Below are 16,591 nucleotides of genomic sequence, written 5' to 3' on the forward strand. Positions count from 1 at the left end.
AGGAGATATAAGAGCTGCTACGGGGAATAGCAGCTTGATATCCCAGACACGTAGCGCGAGAGACTCTACGGGTAACGCGCGGGAGATGGTAGAGGAAAAGAGGAGGGAAGAAGGAAAGAAAAATAAAAAGAATCGTGCAGATACTCTCGCAAGAGCGACACGCACGAAGCCGATCTATCGTGGATTGCGTTTCGCTCTCCATAAGCGCGAGCTCGCGCATAAACAAGCCACTGCCGGTCTTAAAGATGTCCGCGAGACCGCCATGGATAATACCGGGGAACTACTTCGTGCTCGGGAAGTCGACCCGCTTGCCCAGAGAAATCGTAACGTGAAAGAGAGAAAGAGAGAGAGAGAGAGAAGAACGACAGTGTCGATCCTTTATCGACGAACCGACTATCGGCGTTTCTCTTTGTATCGGTCTCGAGAGAAAAACTTGCGCCGGTTGACGTTTCCCTTCTTCCCTTTCGATTCTTTTTATTCCTCTTCATATTGACCGCCAAGCGTTCGCGCGTAAAATGACGAGAATATCGATATATCTGTATCGTGTAATTAATCGGACGCCAACCGTGTCGAGATCATCGAGAGCCGGTTAAGAAACCTTCTCGATTTCAATTTCTCTTACACGTCGAGTCTGGACTATCGATTATTACGCGATTGCGATCTTTTCGGATCGAATCGTTAAGCGGTCACGCTCCTTTTCATTTTCGTAATTTACGCGTGCGTTCGGTCCATATTGGTTCGCACCACCCCCACCAAGTATATCGCCGACGAGTACCAGGTGCACGCTCGACATTTGCATCTGGAATTTTAGGAATTTTTATTACGCTAATCTTATCCCTAGGAATCTTTCGTAAAAGAGAGATCGACTTAGATGAAGACGTATTTACGTAATTGTCTAGAAAGATTTATCGAGTATGCTTTGTATCATTCGAAATTTATTACAGTCTTTGTTATAACTGTATTAACGAACGATCACGAATATTACCTAAGATAGTGGAATTTAAAAATCGTGGCTTTGTCAAGGACGACTGGACGGCTTATTAATTTCAAGAAAAATCAAAAAATAGTAATGGGAATTACCATGCGAGCGAGAAAAGTGACGAAACCAAAAGTCATCGTTTATACGGTCACTAAGACTATTTCTAATGAGTACTAAAGAATGTAGTGCGATAGGATCGGTTCGTTCGCGCTATTTCTCGCTGCTAAGATTGCGAGTAGAACTCGAGAGCGAGAGAAGGTGCGATGAAGAAAGAAGAATAAGTGAGGCTGAGTTAAGGAAAGAGAAAGAGAGAGAGAGAGAGAGAAAGAGATTGGCGGTCGGCTCGAGCCATAAACACCGCCGCGGGTACAGTAAGATTTATAAATCGCTGGCTTTTATTTCGAGTTAAGTCAGGCTTTAGGACTTGTCCCATTAGGTAGGACTCCCTCGTGGTACGGAGAACGTTGTTGCGCCAAAGGTATAAGTGTCGTTGCTCGTGTGCACGATTAAGAGGCTCTTCGCGGCTCCTAAATATCTTATTAAACAGCGTCGCGATGGTCTATTAAGTTACCTACTTCTCTCTCTTTTTCTCTGCCGATCTTTTTCCTTTATCCACATTTCTCGAGTCTCGCGAATATATTTACTAATGCATTTCCACCTCGTTTACTTGGATGCTCGTACGAAAAGAAAGCGATTTTTCGTTAAAAGTTAGACGCCGTAAATGTCTGGACGAAGCAAAGTATTAACATCGGTAGCGAGACTCGTTTATCGCTAGTTTAGTTTCATTTCAGAGATATTTTTGATCACGTACCTTCAGAAACGGTTCGGCTTCGTCTTTTCTTTGAATCCTGACACTCCTGATCATTAAAATCGTAACAATATCTTTCTTCAATGTTTATCGCTTACAAATCATGCAAGTTAAATGATTTAAAATTTTCACGAAGAGATTAAATAGAAATTTCCAAATTTCCTATTTTCATCCTTTCAGAATTTTCCCTACTCGAAGCTGAAACGCTCTGAAAAAACGGGACAGGAGCTTAGACGAGGTAATAGCGAGTTAAAAACGATGGGTGGATCGAAAATAAAGTAATTAAATAGAAAGCTGACATCGTTTCGAACGCGAAACGTCAATTATGCTCGTGAAAGAAGGAGAAGCATTTCGTGGTAGGGTTTTACTGTTGAGAAAGTTTTAGCTCAAGCCGTCCAAGGGGTGGTGTTATTTGTTTTCTGTCTCGTAAGCACCATCGGCTAGACACCCTTGACGGACGGCGGCTTTACATGCGCGTTATCGTATGAGTAGATCCGACGTACTCGTTTGAAACTATCAGATATCTCTATTTTACTTCTGGATTAATTAATTTGAGCCGATAAAGTTTCCATGCGTCTTCTTTATTCAAAAATCGATGGATTTACTTGAAAATATATTTAAGTGCTATTCCAATATTTAGTTATAACTTACTACAAAAATAATTCATCTATAATACTAACTCCCTTCTCTGAAACTTTCCATCTTTTTAATATTATTCGAAGACTTTAGCAAAACATTGGAATAATTCAACACGGTATTTTTACAATGGGGGATATAAAGAGAGAGAGAGAGGAAATGGATGAATAAAATAGAAATGGATAACAACGCGGATCTATATAAGCTGTGAAATACGAAGTTTTTGCGAAAACTATTTGAAAGGATTCGTGAGTAAAGTGGTGCCCATATTAATTATGTTCGTGGCACGAAACGAAGGATGCAGAGATAACTGCGAAAGGGACAAAAGAAAGAAAGAGAAAGAGGCGGATAAAGGTGACTGGGGTAGCGTATTGAATTTCAATTATTTATCGGAAATTCTCGTGCTAATTGTGAGAGAAGTTCTCGCAAGAAAGCGAAGAGTGGTCGGGCGTACAGCGTAGAAGGCAGAAGCCGCAGCGTGATGTGGTGTAGTTCGCTGCAGGTACGTAGACAGAGAAAGAGAGAGAGAGAGAGAGAGAGAGAGAGAGAGAGAGAGAGAGAGAGAGAGAGAGAGAGAAAGAGAGAAAGAGAAAGGGAAAGAGACGATTGCAGTCGCAGCAAGCATCTTCGTGAACGCAAGAAATAGTCACGTCACGAGGGATGAAGGTCCTTGGAAGTCAATACCAGGCTACCTTGGGAGAAGCTATCAGGACGAAACGTCGATTCTCCTTTTGCGTGTAGTCTACCTATGGCTACTCGCATACCACGGAGAGAGAAGAAAGAGAAGGATCGAAAATATACTAAAATCGTCACCGCTTAAGGCTGCACCATAGGATCGTATGTGGGTGTAAACGTCAGCCACCAGGTAAGAGAATATTGTCGCTTGTCAAAAGTCGAATGTATTTCAAGAGCACGGTGAAAACCGGATTTACTCGTGAGTTTTTGCGACCTGAGTACGCGATATTTTTCTCTCTCCTTCTCTTTTCTTTTTTTTCGAGAGCGAAAAAAGAAAGAAAGATAGTGAGAGATTTTTCGATAGAAGAAATAGAAAAAAAGTCAAAAAATTTCTAGCCACCACATTCGTCTACTATTCGATTTTGCCGACGAACAAGATTTATATTCGTGAGCGATTCTTGCAACGAGCTCTCGGTGGATCGACATCCGAAAATCGAAAAATCGACAAAGGGTAAAACCGCGCAAGTGCGCACGGTAGGTACGGTAAATCACGGAGAACGAGAATAACCGCGGTGCAATTTCGATTTCATCGCAATAGCTTCGATATTAAGTTCTCGCGTTCCTACGGGAAGTTACTGGTCTGGAATTGCGGTTGCATCTGGTGTATCCGTTGAACCCTCCGCGGTTCGAGTAACAGCGATGAAATCGATTTTCAATGCGAACGTAACCCGGCCAAACGTGCTAACGAAGCAACGAAAGTTACGAGATGATGGGGAGAAAAAGTGGGGAATAAACGAGAGAAAGAAAGATGAGAGAAAACGAGACATTAGGAAAGATATCGATTATAATAAAATCATTGCTTTCACAAAAGCGGTGAAAGATAAATCGCTTTTAGCGATATATGTTCGCCGTTCAACTTTACAAATGCATTTTCCTTCTTCTCCCAAGTGTATCTATCGTAACCAATAGCATCGCTTTGCAACCAGTTTCATGATAAGTCGTACGGAACATCCTCGAATTTCTCAAAGATTTTAGTCTAAAATCATATCGACGAGATGTATGAAACGTAACAAACTTTTGGCGATAAAGCGTTCTCGCTAAGTGCATCTCGTCGTTTTACTAAGCTACGTTATCGCACTAATGCACTTTTATATCTTCCGATCGAGTTTATCACATTTTTATCGAGTTATATATTTATAAATTCGAGAATATCGAGAATACACGAGTAGCTACGGTCAACGAGGATATAAAATTAAGACGTATTTCACGATGATGTTGTTACATTCGCCAATAAGAACTCTTTTTAGCAGGCAATATATAAAAAGAGCATTGCAATTAATATCAGCGCTTTCGAAAACGATATCATCAAGGAACGATTGAAGAACTTCGCGATGACGGAAGGACGAATTAAATTGGCGTTTTAAATTTAAACGGCAGCTCGATCATTAGGAGTATCTTTTCGAAGGAAGGAAACAGAGGCGCGTGGCACATTTCTCTATGATCTATGAATGCGTTTATGCGATGCCGCAATAATTATGTTTGTGGGTAAGCAGGCAGGCAGGCAGGCAGGCAGGCAGGCAGGCAGGCAGGCAGGCAAGCAAGCAAGTAGGCAGGCAGGCATATGGGAGAGTGGTCATACTCTCCTGCGGGCAGAGAGATGTTCCAGCGTCCAACGCAAGCAAGCAAAGCGAGCGAACCAACGAACAAGCGAGTATGGTACGGCAAGCGCCTTGCATTCTAGCAATGGCATGCTGCCGAGGTTAATTGTATTGGCTCCCTCGGCCTCATTCTCATTCAATCGTGATCATTACCTACCGAGAGCATCCTCCTACGTGTCACGAGCGCGCACGCGCGCACTCGCACACAGACGATATTTCCTAAGTTCATGGACGCGTATACGATCTCCTTTTCTTAGTCTAGATGCTGTTACTCCTTTACTCGTTCACACATACACGTGCGCTGGACTATCTCGGTCACTCGTACTTTTTCGCGTGTGTGGGCGAAATATATATATATATATATATATATATATATATATATATATATATATATATATATATGCACGTATGTGTGCCAAGTATAAAGCAACTCTCGTGCCGTCTTCTTCGATTCTTCGTCCTCCTCATCGTCGTGGAGTTTAACTAACGAACGTATCAATGTGCATGCACGTTTCTTTCTGTTCTACCTCTATCGATACAAATTAATAGCATCTTCTACGTGGCAGGGTCCACGACGGCACCGAGAAATCGAGCGAGCTATCTTCCGTCGATATATACGAGAACCAAAGTAGACCAGGATGGCATTATTTGTCTGGCGTAGGACGAGATTGACATTTATTATCGCATTATAAAAGTGTACACTGCTTCTCCAATTAATTAGTCAGGAGCGATTCAAGGGAATCACGAGGGACAGAGAATGATGCGAATGAACCAACGAGTCGTGAATATGTGTGAGAATCTTAAACGGCTACCGTGTGCGCGAAATTATCCTTGTACTTTCTCGTATTCTTGTTCATCATTACTTTTCACGAGAACCTATCTCCTACTTTTTTTTTTTTCTTTATCGGCAATGAACGATCGCTCGCAACTCCACGAGTGGCGTGACGAACCTCGAAACTTCGCCCACTGTTCGTTCTCCTATAAATCCGTGATGTTGCGTGGTGTTCTCAATTTTCCTTGCTACGCGAGATCTATATTTTTCTTTACTTTTCTTACTCTCGTATTCACCATCAGGTAGACCGGCTCGACCTTGCTCGAGCAACTCCTTTTATTTCTCCTTCCTTTTCACGTACGAGATTGACTTTACAAGCAAGTAGAAGTAGCCAGTACGTGCCCGCGTGAATTTATAAACTCCGCTACCATTCAAGATATTCATACAAACTGCAGGATTATTGAGACGAACTCTCGGACTTTGCATATCGTGATAAAGCGTTCGGAAAAGTGGAACGCTATGGCGAAACTATTGCGTTAACGGTAGTGCGGAGAAGCTACGTATAATCGCGCAAGAGATTCAAAGGGTTTAAGTCCAGTTGGTAGCAGTGTAAGAGAGAGTCGAAGAGCTTGCTAATCAGAGATTTAATTGATACCATGGCAAGCACGGGAGTCGCACACGAGTATCCCATACCAGCTCGAGGACGCATACAATGCATAGAACAAGCGAGAGAGCGCATTCGCGTACTCGTGGCCGTTCTATCGAGCAAAAGGACGGGACCGTAATACATATGTAACGCGACAGGACGATGGGATGCGAGAGAGAGAGAGAGAGAGAGAGAGAGAGAGAGAGAGAGAGAGATAGAAGAGGAGGAACGAGGATAGAGACCGTGTTACAAGCTACTTAACTCTGAGCTCTTCATTAACGAAGCTGGCCAATTGCTAGCCCGTTTCTTTTTCGAGTACCACACCGTTGGTTTCGATCATTGCGCTTTTCAAGGTGCTTGAACATGATTCTGTATTCGAAAAGGATAGTCGATTGCGTATAGGCTTCCAATACGTAAAATAATGTCCACGGTGCACGGATATTGCCAATTTGTTCGAAACTATGCTACGTCGAAATAATCTGCTGTAATTAAAAATCGATTATCGAGTAGGTAACTTTCGACGACGGAGCTTCGTGGACGATCAAACCTGAATTTAATTCTCCGGGTTCACAAGATAGATCCAACCGAATGTGTAGGGGAACGGTAATCTGCGAAGCGCTTACCTGGAAACAAAGGAAAAGCGAAAATTACATTCTTTCTTTTGGGAATAGGAAAGTACATTGAACGAGGAGAAATGAAAAATAGAGAAAAGATGAAAGGAGAGAGAAAGAACGAGAGAAAAAAAGAGAGAAAGAAAGAGAGAGGGCCGCGAAGTGTAAAGGCACGTAATTAAATGTATTTTACGAACTCTCTTCGTTTTCCATCTTTTGTCAAAAACTTTAGATTCGAGATTACCTTTCTTTCACTCATTTTCCCTTTCCTTTTTTTCACACAACCCCTTGTATTATATTTTAATATCAATAAAGATTGCAATAGTTATTTGACTTCGAGAAAAACGTGATAACGACGTCGTATTCCACCGGATGAATATCACCGGCAAACAAAAGACATTACTGTCATTTAAATCGAATCATCTGTCGGATACTAACGAAGGAGACATGAACGAGGCACTGCTTTCTCCATCGTTACCGATCCGACTTATTTTTTTTATTTCTTTTTTCTTTTTTATTTATTTATTTTTTTTCTTTACACCCTACCTTTTTCTCTTTCATATTGAGTCTTAGAGTTCTCAGCTTCGTATTGATTACCGTCGAGTATACATTGTAAATTAACTTAATTGAAGGAACACGCGTTCTTCGAAGGATTAGGAACGAATATATCCATAAGAGAGATATCTTTTTCGCGTCATATCATGATGATCATAGTATTAATGATTCCGCATCCTTTACGTTGTTTAACCTCTCTTTCTTAAGCAAATTCAATCCAACGCATTCGTACCTAAGCTTTTCCTATTTACCATTCTCTTTGGAAAAGAAAAATGTTTAGCAGCGATCGAGATAACACCTCTACGTTAGGATTAATGAAGAAGATATCGTTCCTCATTGGATAATACTTGAAAGGAGCGAGAAGATAGAAGGTAGACTATTCTCATAGCATTCTCGTCGACGCCGTCACGCAGGCGTATCTGCATAATTGTACAATTATACACGCACACCGCTCGGGCGTAGGTCGGTGCACATGAGAGAGCAAGTTAGCAAGAGAGAGAGAGAGAGAGAGAGAGAGAGAATGAGAGAGAGAGGGAGTTCACGCATGGCCGATCGGCTCCCTCGACTTCGCAGCATGCACTGCTGTCGCGCTAATTTGTTTACGCAATCTCTCTACATCTCTCTCTCTCTCTCTCTCTCTCTCTCTCTCTCTCTCTCTCTCTTTCTCTTTCTCTTTCTCTCTCTATCTCGCTTTCGTCCTCGCACCCAAGCTCCCTTTTCAGCCACCCACAAGCGCCTTTGGCTCTCGTGCTCTCTCTATTTCACTTTGCTAGCCGTCTGGCTCCAAGCGAGCACGACAGCCGAAATTTCATTAGTTAGAGAAACTCGAACACACGAGCCCGAGGCAACGCATAACGTTAGAGACCGACTCAGAAATGAAGTCACTGTCCAAACGATTTACGATCGATCGGAATCAATCTTTAAGTTTCAAAGAGAACGTAAAATGTATTTCTATGAGCAGGCGATGTGGCATTGAGCTATAGCATGATTTAATATGCGCCTTGTAACAAATCATAAAGCATCGTCGGTCATGTGCCAGACGAATCGTAGGTTTCTGAGTTCGAAACTTGTCGAGCGAGTCTCTACGTCATTGGTCCTGATTACTAGAACGACTTTAACGACGACGACGACGACTACGACGACGACGACGACGATGCAGGTCGACGAACCTTCAGCGCTTATGTTTTATTGCTTCCTCCCGAACGGTTTCCCTTTCGTGATATTTCCGCTTTCCCCTCTTTCTACGTCAATCCATGTATGTAGTATCCATCCGACTGGCACTGGCGCTATATCGTATCTTTAACTCAAAGTAGAAACTGAAAATGAGGGTGGGATAAAAAGGTAGGGGTCTTCTAAAACAGTCACAACTCTCGTTCACGAAGCGCAGATTCGCGCTATTTTTCATTGTACGCGTGACGTTAATAAAACGACGCACTAATTAGCCGAGCTGACAATATTTAGCGAAATGCAAAGGAAGGTGGCGATGACGGTACCGAAGCCAATGGCGATGCCGACATGAGAGTGGTGTTGAATTTAATACGAGATCGGCTACCGCTTCCAATTAATATGTATGGAATTCAATTAAGATATGCATGTTAACGGCTTCATATACATAGATATCAGATTTAATATAGCGATTTTATAACCCGTAATAAATCGTCGATAATCGTTCGGTAATCGGCCAAGATCAAAGTGGTATTATTTTCGCCTATATGGACGGGCACGCGCTTCATCCTGCTGTTTTACGCGTTTCTCCATAATAATATGAATAGATATCCGAGAGGGAAGGAACTTATTATAGAAGAGGAAGACATAAAAATCGGTTCACATTGATCTTTGTTTTTGCTAAAGGAAAAGGATAAAAAGTTGTGCCATAAATCGAAATGATATCGCGCCTTTCACGTTAAAGTATCTCGAGTGTATCGTCGACCGTTCGCCGTTTGCCACGCTGACAATGGAAAAACATTCGCGCATGTAAATATACTCTCGCGGATTTCTTGCGAAGTCCATAAATCAAGGATGACGGCCCGTGGAAGCGAGGGCAAACGAGGTGGTGCCGGTGCCATTGATGGTCGTGGCGGCAATGCTGGTGCTGTTGTTGGTCGTCGTAGTCGACGGCACTGTATAATGGAGGACGAGGACGCGTTGTAGTAAAGCGCCGCAATATAGCACCGGTGTGTATAACGTTGGTATATACGCGTGGCACACCTCTAAATTCTCTTAATGAAATTGTAAAATAAAGTTGGACCGAGCACAACTTCGTTTTACGCTTTTGACCATAAAACTATCGTCCGATAGTTTCGTGGTTACTCGAAAGTCGAGAGACCAATTGAATGAATCTATATTTCGAAGTAATGAGGATATCACTACTTTCATAATATCGGAACTCTTTTTCTCTCTATCTCTCTATTTTCGTCAATGTTACTAAAGATTACTTTACCGAGTAATGACGGTAATTTTCTCGAAAAGGATTGAACGTATGAGCGATAGAAGACAGAAGTGAAAGCATCGAGGAAACGTTAGACATCGTTTCGAGCTTGGTTTAGCAAACGAGCTCATATCAAAGACGAACGAGTAAGATAGAGTGAAAGAGAAAGAGAGAAGAGAGACGAAGAAGAAGGCAGGTGTTTTTGCGAGCCGCCAAGACGGAGGTTGGCGTCGTTGAGCTTGAGACTCGTCCGAGGCTGTTAGCATCCTTCGCCACCATAGCCGCTGAACATCCCTGCCTTCTCTTTGAGCGATCTCCCAGCGATCTTTTCTGATCTCCTCACACCTGGCTGCATCTACCTACCTAGGCGGTTTATCCAGCCTGATTTCTTCTCTTCCTTCTTCTCCTTTCCTTTTTCCTCTTATTTATTTTTTTCTTTTCGCTCCTTTTCTCGCCCTTCCTTCCGTCCTGATTCTCGGCCTGCTCACCGGCTACCTGTCTTGCCTGATCGCCTGGCTCTCTTTCTCCCTCCCTCTTCCTCTCCCTCTCTCTCTCTCTCTCTCTCATCTCTCTCGACGCGAAGATTCGAACATTTTTCCCCTCTCTCTCTCTATCCTGACTTCTCGCATTCTTATTCTCATTCTCCGCCGGCAGCGGCTCGTTATGCAGAGTTATGCCCTTCCGAACAGTCTTAAGATAGATAGATAGAGAGAAAGAGAGAGAAAGTCCTGGAAGGAACCATTTTTGGACTTTCTAAGGAAGGCTCTAGTTAACCTGGATTATAATGATTCCGACGAAATTCGCGTATCGCCCGACGATCTCGAAACGATTTCGATCGCTTATCGACTAAAAAAGGCTTGGTTAGTAACGCGTAGGTGTTTCAAGAGAATCCTCGAGAAATTTTCTTTCCTCGAGTTTGCTTCAAAGATGTTACGGTGTTTCTTTCAATCTCTCCATCCTCGTGGATCTCCGACGATCTCCGTCGATATCGTGGTTCTTCTAATCGGCTCGATTTACGCTCTCCCTCTTCTCAATTATCTTAGGAGAATGAAGGAAATCAATTTTCTTTTACTCCTTTCCTCTTATCCCTGACAGCGACGACCACTCTTCCTTTCGATTTTGTACGTAATTGGAAATTCTCTTTGGCGAAATTACGAAAGCGTTACGTCATTCCGACACGTTTCTCTCTCAACGAATACACACGGGCGCATAAGAATCGTTGGGAAATCTTGATTTACTGTGCGTCACGCGCGAATAAAAAAAGCAAAAGAGAGGTGTTGTTCGGTAAAACGTTAAAAAACAATGTGGATAGTCTGAGCTAGAATGCTGCCGTACACTGTTCCAAATAAATTATTTAAAGTTTTCGAGTTAAATGCATTTGAGAGAAGCGATATTTTAGTTAATAAAAAAAGATCAACATAGTGGTAATGTACTCAATAATGTTAACAGAATCCATGCAAAACAGTGTATATATATATGTATGTATATGTACACATTGTCGAGTAGTAAAAGGATTGAAGGATGACTATACCACGATCGTGTTTTAAAGATCGATGATCACTGTCGCTCGCTTTTCTCCTTTATTACATTTTCCGAACCACCATTCTGTACATGGAATTGGTATATTTTTTTAACATGGTAGAACGATAATTAAAACGACTCTGGAAAGAAGAGAAAGGGCAACGTGTCCATCTTCGCGTTACTGATGGCAAACCGAAAAGGGCTCCAATGTCGATGACATGAGCAGAGTTGGCAAATGGAAAAACTGAACGGTAATTGTTCGTCGCGTCGTTTCGAAACTCAAAAAAGTTCAGCAACAATTTTTAATTATAGCACGTTCGTTCGTTCGCCACCGTCCAAAACACTTTCTCTCTTCGGCGATCAGGCTTGTCTTTTTAGTTTTAGAAATTGCTATTTTTTTTATGTGGACGCAGAGCGTGAACCTGAAAATAACTCGGTGCGAAAAGCTATCGACACAATTGGAACCGTCAAAACGATTGATGTATGAATCCTCAGGTTGGACATGAACTCCGTTCATGACTTTAGCTTAACGGCGTACTTTTGTTAACGGTTTCCGTTTCGTATTGACACGTACCGGACACTCACCATCGATTTTCATTCGACGGTTGACTTTCTAAGAGAATGACGTCAGAAAACGTCTCGTCTATCGGTTTAGATAGGCAGAAGGTTAGAAAAGAGACAGAGAAATAAAAAAAAAGACAAGTGGATTATTCCAGTAAAGGGCAAAAGAAAGCTCTATTGCGAAACGCGAGAAACGACTTTGGAAATTTGTATTAAAATTGCGCGAAGGGCTTAGATAGAAGAAAATAAGTACTTATATACTCGTCCCCTATAACTTCGTTCGGTTTTATTTATCGTTTAAAAGCATTGTAGAATGTCTAGTATCGAGAAAGTAGACAAACGAGCGATAGATCGACGAGTGGAACGAGCGTAGTTATCTCGTACGAGTCTGGAGGTCGGCTTGATTCGAGCCTCGTGAGAAAATAATGAGAATAGTAGTACTAGTAATTTCCTCGTTTGCCGGCTAGAAGATCGAGCATGTTGTCGAGTTTCGATACGACCGCATATTACCGACCGACTCTTCCTCTCTCTTCTTCGGTCCTCTCGAAAGATTACTTTCTTACAACATTATCCGAGATGCGTCGATTACATGCCGACGACATTAAATACGTTTGCGATCACGGTGGTCATCGATTAACAAGCGTTTTCTCATTTCGCTTGGATCTCTCGAACATCGAATCGAATGAACGTACAACTTCCCGTCGGCTTTGGAAATAAAAGTGATCGTACGAATTAACATGCCGCTATTGTTTCATCGATCGAAATTAATCGCGGATTTAAAGCTAATTCTAATGATATAACATCAACTTTTAGCGTTTCTATCTCGAAACGCGTGTATTTTCTTTCTGAAAAATAAAAAAGATACGATATCGTAGAGAGTTTTTGAGGATTTGTTGTTTCAATAGGGCGTGGTAGCAGAGAACAGGAAATTACTGGGTAGTAAAGCGGTAAATTGGAGCGATTTTCTGGTGATCTTCCTCTATCCTTTTGTCTTCTTCCCTTTCTCTCTCTCTCTCTCTCTCTCTTTCTTTTCTCTCATCACGTTGGTGTTCTTTGGACGACGAAGAAGTTACTCTTGGAAGAAGTGACAAACGATGTGACGTGAACAAGAGCGATCACCTTGCTAGGATGATGCAGAGTATTTTGGGTTCTCCCATGTGTACACATGGTCGAAGTAATGACCACGATATCTCGTCTGAAAGCGTTGTTGGGTGAAGCTGGGTAAAGTCTGGCTTTTTTTGTCCTCTTCCCCAATTAACACGCTCGTGATATTTCTTGTAACAAGAAGAAAACGTCGAGACTATGATTTACCTGATGATCGTCGTTTCATAAACGTCGCCGCGCTCGTCCCTTCAATTATTTCCTTATTCTTGTCAGATTCGATGGAGAGATAAAAAACGTGGTCTTATTGCAAGCATTTAGATTCATTTAAAAGGGAGTATCATTCGCGTTCAATGGAAGGGGAAAGGAGAAGAGGAAGAAGAGGAGATAAAGCGTCAAGCATAGGACAAAAAGCCTATATACGAGGCATTTCTATCTCCGCTTCTGTTGTTAGCTCGCACGACTCTCGCAATTTTTCTTTCTTTTCTTCTCGCGTGCGACAAGCGATAGAAATGAAACGGGAGAGTGAGAAGAAGAAGGAAGAGGAGGTGGAGCCGAACAAAGGCGAAATAGAGAAACGAGTCGAGCGGCTGCTGCATCGGTCGAGTTATTTTCACCGGTCGAAAAGTGGAGTAACGCGGCTGCTGAAGCTGGTTACCCTCTCTCTCTCTCTCTCTCTCTCTCTCTTTCTCTCTACGAACCAGCCTGGATGGGAAATTCAAAGCGAAATATATTTTTAGCGCGAGACAAGCCCATTAGGCGCCACCATCGTCGAGTGTCAGCGGTTAAATCCTTCGGCTCGAAATCAAAGCTCGGATAGTTGCCTACCGACTGTACACGCCACGCTTCGAAAATTCAACATTTTCCCGTCCTTCTTCTTCTTCTCCCTCGTCATCGCACAGCTCTGCTCCATACGGTTCCTCCGTCTTTACTTTCACGTACGCGCTCACTTAAACGTGACTATTCGACATTCCATGACGTGACGTCCTTTACCACGAAAAAGACCCTTCCTCTTTTTTCTCTGTTTCTCGCACTTCGTGTTCCTTCGTCATCAACTTCGTCATCACTCGTTTTCGTCGCGAAGCATAGAACCGCTAACACCGATCGAAACGCATCTTTTTTCCTCTATTTTAATATTTTTTTTGGGGGGGCACAAAGGAAATGGAAAATTCGTTCAAAGTTTTCTTTCTATATCGTCTACAATCACCAGACGAGCATGATTTAATTTATAACATCTCGTTGGTACTTGCTAGGAACGTTCTACGATCACAAAGCTCATGGTGGATTGGAATTGTTGACTATTCACCGGGTGGAAGTAATTGAGATACTTCGCGCGGTGATACCGCTATTATTTTACAAAAAGATTTTATTCCGTTCGTCGTTGCTCGTGAAAGCAACTCAATCCGTTGAAGAATCTGTGAGCCGTACTACTGAATCGAAAGGTCGCGTGTCTGATTTCGTGAGGAGGGAGAACTGGTCTTAAGGCGGACTTATACATAAGAGACAGCGAGTTTCGCGTGCGTTTCGCGATGTATGACTCACGGAGGACGTCTTGTTTCGAAGAACGCGAGGTTGTCTAAATAGGAAGGCAAACACGCACATTGTTTCCGTTCGTTCCTTCGTCGTCTTCGTTGCTCGACGAACGTACAGCATGGTCCGCGACTACATTAGCAAGCACAACATCGGATACCCCGGTATCTTTGTAGCAAAGAGAAGAGAACGAGAGAAAGAAAGAAAGAAAAAAGAGAAAGAGAAAGAGAGGGAATGACTGCTCGAGGGGAATCGAGGACGAGGCCGAGAGAGTCCGAGGAGGCTTTGACAGCTGTTGGCTTGCCTTTGCCTTTCCGCCTACCACCGTCTATGAGATGGAGAACGCGATGGACTCTCCTCTCTTTCTCTCTCTCTCTCTCTCTCTCTCTCTCTTTCTTTGGCTCCGGTAACTTCTCAGGCCACTTCAAACGTCCTGTCCATTTTGACTCTCCTCGGTATTCCTAGCTTTTCGCCGGAGGGAGAAAATGTCGAAAGGGTTTGCGAGTTCCTACATCATGAGCTTTTCAACTTCTCTATCCTTCCTCTTTTCGAAAAACTATAAAAGGCTAAATTTATATTCTACGAGACCTTTAAGAGACATCGAGGGAAACGAAATTGGATATGCGTTTTCTTTTCCTTGGAGGATTAGAAATTCAAGAAAAGAAGAAAATTGAAATACATTATATGGAAGCGAAGATACGAGAGATCGATTCTATTTAGTTATCTTTTTAGTACCAATACTACTCTCCTCTTTCCTCCCTCATCATCTACTCCGACACATGTGTAGGTAGGTATATAGAATACAAGTGACTTTCACTGGCATCGTTAATCTCGATGGTCGATAAATCGACGCGTCGAGCGATGAAATACAATGGCTGTTACCGATGTTACTCTCTTCCCTAACACCAAGCGCACAGACAAGCATAGTGCTATCGCGTGCGATCTTTTCCCTCGACACGCTAATTGGCCAGATGCTGAGACCGCCATCGCCGCCGTTGCTGGCGTTACCTTGCGACGAGGAAGTGAAAGCGGGTTGCATACAACATATTCTTTTTTTTTTGTAGCATTTCTTTTCAATCGGATCTGCAAGGTATTATTAATATCCTTTGGCAGCTCGAGTGAGTCACCCTCCTCGTTGTCGTAAGAAGAAGGAAGAGGAGAAGAAAGAAGAGGAGGAGGTGGAGGAGGAGATACGTCCCTCGCAGAAACGGAGTCCAGGTGTGTGTTGGCATTCCTGACTGGTGGGCAGATCGTTGGCTTAACTAGACTTTCGCTGTCTCTTTCTCTCTTAAGGAATGCACGAACGGCGAACGAACGTGTATCTGCGTGCATACACGTCGCAAGACGACGACGACGACGACGACGACGACAACAACGACGACGACGACGACGACGACGGCGACAACGACGAAGACTAGAAAGAAGAAAGGGACGAGGAGGAGGAACGGTGTATGCAGGAGCAAACGATTGTCTGAGCAAACGAGTTTCGCAACTTCGAGTCGAACGGTGACGTCATTTGGGACAATGCGCGCATAGTATGCACTCCTGGCACAGATTCTACGCTAGTCGAGAGAGTCTCTGGTCTGTCTCGAAACAATAGAGAGTACTTCCACTTCCGTCGATACGTCGTTCTTGCTGAACGATCGAACGCTGCTTCAGTCTCTGTCCCCATCGAAACAAACTTTGATTCGTGCCAGTAGAAACCTATCGCTTTCCAACGGACTCGAAAGCGTTTCGTAATACCTTACGCGTATCCTGTTTCGATCGCGAGGGAAAACAGGAGGGAGAACGAGAGATGGAAAGATAAATACAGAAAGAGAGAGAGAAGGAGAAAGAAGAGGAATTACACGACGGTCTTTGATCTTCGCGCACCGTTTGTCGGAAGGCTTGAAAAGAGTTAAAAAGCTCGACAGTAAACACGACAGCCGCGACACGCCTAGCCTAAGCACTTTTCTAGCCATGGTCTTCGGGCGACGCCACGCCAGCTACGACGTCGACGTCGACGTCGACGTCGACGACGACGACGATGGCAATGCGACGACACTTTTGTTACTTACGGCGACACGTGTACCGACATGTATATCCTCGAGCTTTTTTATCCCATCCGGTT

The 16,591-nt window shown here is 43.2% G+C and overlaps 2 long non-coding RNA genes across 5 annotated transcripts in view; one reads left to right on the forward strand and one right to left on the reverse strand.

Annotated features, from left to right (window-relative positions):
* LOC127066381 (uncharacterized) overlaps positions 1–16,591 on the reverse strand; it is a 576,444-nt gene that overhangs the window by 183,195 nt on the left and 376,658 nt on the right. The window contains exon 3 of one of the 3 annotated variants that reach the window (XR_007782372.1): positions 5,344–6,797. The exons of the other annotated variants lie outside the window; for them this stretch is intronic. This is a non-coding gene — a long non-coding RNA (uncharacterized LOC127066381). Of the gene's footprint in view, positions 1–5,343; positions 6,798–16,591 lie in introns of those variants that run through there. 3 annotated transcript variants of the gene reach the window in all.
* The window catches only part of LOC127066383 (uncharacterized), a 73,513-nt gene that overhangs the window by 44,315 nt on the left and 12,607 nt on the right, over positions 1–16,591 (forward strand). The window lies entirely within an intron of this gene.

Source organism: Vespula vulgaris, chromosome 9 (assembly GCF_905475345.1).
Source record: "Vespula vulgaris chromosome 9, iyVesVulg1.1, whole genome shotgun sequence".
NCBI lineage: Eukaryota > Metazoa > Arthropoda > Insecta > Hymenoptera > Vespidae > Vespula > Vespula vulgaris.